Source organism: Orbicella franksi, chromosome 10 (assembly GCF_964199315.1).
Source record: "Orbicella franksi chromosome 10, jaOrbFran1.1, whole genome shotgun sequence".
Classification (NCBI taxonomy): Eukaryota; Metazoa; Cnidaria; class Anthozoa; order Scleractinia; family Merulinidae; genus Orbicella; species Orbicella franksi.
The window spans coordinates 28,940-33,149 of NC_138154.1; the positions used below are offsets into that span (position 1 = coordinate 28,940).

General features: G+C 45.9%; 1 pseudogene; it reads right to left on the reverse strand.

The window, feature by feature from the left end:
- Positions 1–469: 469 nt before the first annotated feature.
- LOC145500595 (uncharacterized) lies at positions 470–3,981 on the reverse strand (annotated as a pseudogene).
- Positions 3,982–4,210: the final 229 nt, after the last annotated feature.

The following is a 4,210-nucleotide window of genomic DNA, read 5'->3' on the forward strand; positions in this document are numbered from 1 at the left end:
ACGACCTTTTTGTTAAGTTTGCCCGCAGGCTTTCTTCAAGCTATCAATGAACTACAAAACTTGTGAAGTTGTGAATAGTTTTATCCATGACATTGCCATCAAGTACAAACATTGCCAACCACAAATCTTGACTGATTACAAATTGTGACTTATTTAATTTTGTTTACTTAAAACAGACAAACAAATTAACTTCTGAAAAACTTTGATTCGCTGGATACATTGAACAACAAGTAAACATTTTCACCACAATTAGCTTCAAAAGAAACCAAGAGTTGCTTTGAGGAAAACCATAATGTTGGCATTTCGAAGGCTGTACATGCAGTCATAAGTGGGCTGGGTTTGATGGTTCTCTACTCTGCTCTGAGAGGTTTTTCTCCACTGGATAAGTTTTCGTGAAGGTGAACTTTCCAGACAACGCTTGTTTTCGTTTTTTGTTCGATCCATTTCATGAACATGTTGAATATCATCATCATTGCCCATAGCTCCGTCTGGGGGAAAGGCCACCAATAAGTACCCTCCAGTCATCATGGTCCTGGGCCAGTCGTTGCAGTCCTCCCCACGTGTAGCCATTTCTCCTCACGTCTGCCTCTAGGTCACGGCACCACGAGTTTCTTCGTCGGCCCCTCTTCCTTTTCCCCTGAGGGTTCCAAGTGAGGGCTTGCCTTGTGATGTTAGATGAGGACTTCCGAAATGTAGGGCCGATCCACTTCCAGCGTCTTTGACAGATGTCTACTTCTACAGCCTGCTGTCTCATTCGTTTCCACAGATCTTGGTTGCTGACGATGTCTGGCCAGCGTATCTTAGGAATCCTTCTGAGGCAGGTGTTAATGAAAGTATGGATTCTTTTCATAGTGGCGACAGTGATTCTCCAGGTTTCGGCTCCATAGAGCAATACAGGCTTCACGATGGTGTTGAAGATTCTGATTTTAGTGCTGGTGCCGAGAAGTGATGACCTCCAGACATTCTTCAGCTGTTGGAAAGCTACTCTTGCCTTGCTGATGCGAGCTTTTACATCAGCTTCTGTCCTCCGGTGTTATCTACGATGCTGCCTAGGTAGGTGAAGCTCTCCACCTCATCCAGTGCTTCACCTTCCAGCATAATGGGAGCATATGTGACTGTGTTGACCTTCAGGACTTTACTCTTCATCCTATGGATCTTATGGCCCAAACATGCTGAGGCATCTGCAACAGCACTGCTCTTTTCCTGCAAATGATGTCGGGTGTGTGAAAGAAGGGCCAGGTCGTCAGCACAGTCCGGGTCATCCAACTTCTTCCAGTGTCCACTGGATGCCATTTTGCCCTTGGGCTGTAGATGTCTTCATTACCCAGTCCATCAACAGAAGAAACATAACTGGTGACAGCAGGCATCCTTGCCTCACTCCAGTTCTTACCTCAAAGGCATCAGTGAGTTGCCATCCATGGACCACCCTGCAGGTCATCCCTTCGTACGAGTTTCTGATGACATTGGTTATTTTCTCTGGAATTCCAGTGTCTCAGTAGCTTCCAGAGGGTCTGCCGGTCCATGCTGTCCACTGCTTTTTCATAGTCTACAAAGTTGATATAAAGAGGTGAATCCCAGTCCAGGGACTGCTCCAGGATGATACGCAGTGTGGCAATTTGGTTGGTGCAAGACCTATTCTTACGGAAACCAGCTTGCTGTTCGTGAAACTGTGGGTCTATGGCATCTTTTGTCCTGTTCAGCAAGACTAGATTAAACACCTTTCCTGGAATGAACAGCAGTGTTATACCTCTGTATTTGGAGCAGGAGCTGAGATCATCTTTTTTGGGAGCTTGATGAGGTAACCCTCCTTCCACTCTGTTGGTACCCGCTCCCCTTCCCAGATCTTATTGAAAAGAGGGCAGAGCAGCTCCACATTCATCCTGATGTCGACCTTCAGTGCCTCTGCTGGGAGTTGTCAGGTCCTGCAGCCTTGCCATTTCTCAGCTGCTTGATAGCATTTTGAATCTCCTCCTTTGTGGGTGCGCTACAGTTAATGGGTAGGTCACTGTCTGCTGGCTGTGTGCGCGGAGGGTCTGGGGGAGCAGGTCGGTTGAGCAGCTCCTCAAAATGCTCCACCCATCTCTTCTACTTTCCCTCTAAATCAGATACTGGTTGCCCATCGTTATCTTTCACCGGTCTCTCTGGCTTGCTGTATTTCCTTGATAAGCTGCCTCTTCAGCCTCTGCTGCCAGCGACTCCAGATAGTTGTGTTTATTTGCCTTAAGGCTCCTTTTGACACTCCTGTTCGTCCCTTTGTACTCTTCTTGCGCCTGAGATTTTGTAGTTCGTGTTCAGCTGTTGTTAACAGCCACCTTCTTTGCTTTTTTTCCCTCAATCTTCTTTAGTGTCCTTGTGGAAATCCACCTCTTGTGGTTGGGGTTCCTCAGACCCAGCACTTCATTGCATGTTGATGTGACTGCTCCTTTCACTCTCTGTCACCTTACGTCAATGGTTTCCTCTTCCATCAGCTCTTGCAAGGCCTGGAACTTATTAAAGAGTGTGATGCTGAATTCATCCCGTTTGTTGGTATCATTCAGAAGAAAGGTGTTGTACGCCAAGCATTGGTTTGTCCTCCCTGTCCAGTTCCTCCTCAGTTTCAACTTCAACCGTGCAACCAGGAGATGGTGGTCTGAAGCCACATCTGCCCCTCACCTGATATGCACATCTTGAAGAGTTCTTGGGAATCTCTTCCTGATGCACATGTGATCAATCTGATTCTCTGTCTGCAGGTCTGTGATACCCAAGTCGCTTTGTTTATCCTTCGGTGTTGGAAGTAACTCGCTCCTCTGACCAGGTCGTTTGTGGCACATAGGTTGTCAAATCTCTCCCCATTGTCATTCATTTCCCCTAGCCCTTGCTACCCTGTGATCTCTTCGTAGCCCCTGTTATCACTGCCAATCTTGGCATGAAAATCTCCTATTAATGATGACGTTTTGTTCTAGGCAATCCTGGATGGTTAACAGTCTGCTGTAAAGCTCCTCCTTGTCTTGGTCATCGCTATCATTCCTTGGGGCATAGCATTGGATCATATCCACGTTGATTTTCCTCTCATTTGTGCAGAAGGTTGCTGTGATGATCCATGGGCCATGCCCCTCCCATCTGATAAGTGCCCTCTGAGCTGTCCTGGACAACATCACAGCCACACCCTTGGTGTGAGGAGCATTTTCTTGTTCATGCCCTGAAAACAGCAGCAGTTCCCTTGTGATTAATTGCCTCTGACCAGAGCCAGTCCATTGCGATTCACTTATTCCTAAGATTGAGAGCCTGTAGTTCCTTGTCTCTGTGGCCGCCTGTGCTGTTTTGCCAGTCTTGTACATTGTTCGAACGTTCCACGTTTCAATGGTAGTGGTGGTCCTGGGGGAGATGATGGTCATCGGCCTGGCAGCTTCCAGGTGGACCTGGCTTCACTACTAGGTGTCATTGGCCTTCGTGCTAGAGGTCCATCATCTCCCCAGGCCATAGTGTCTCTTGGTTTGCGTCTTAGCGTTTCTGTAGCAGTGCAATTTTTTACGAGGTAGGGTTGCTGACCCCACGCCCAACCCCCAACCTGGAGTGCCAGGATGCTGTTTTGTCTGACCCCTTACCTAAAGACCTACCTGGCATGGTCAGATCTACCAGGAGCACAAGGCTCCCGCCAATACAACTCTGACAATCATAAGGGCACACAAGCCTCCCTGCCACGACAAGGCACAGCACCGACGAAGGTTGCCAAATATGCAAATGGTAATTTAGTCAGTAGTTTGGACACCATTCATTACAAACAAGTTCTTCTTAAAGTAACTGATTGAAAAAATTTTCTCCTTTGCATTGTGTGACGTCATTTTTTGTCTGTACTCTCAAGGAGGCGTCAGATAATGACTCAAAAAAGTCGGCATACGCGTTTGTCACCTATGCTCAAACGCTGATATTGTCGTGTCAGAATTTTAAACATTTGTGATGGATCAAAAGAGATTTGCTGCATTAAACACATGCAAAAAAACAATTTTCTTGAGACAAGTTTTACAAATTATTTTCTAAATACTGTTTGCTTTATCATACCAGCATGAATTTACCACAGAAATAGAAAGAAAATCTGCTACCATGGCAATGCAACCATATGACGCATTTAGTTGAAAGTCACTCAGTGAAATCATGTTACACTTATATATTATATTTTACAACGAACAATACTCAAAATATTTGGGTTTAAAAAATCTGTATGGCAGATTAA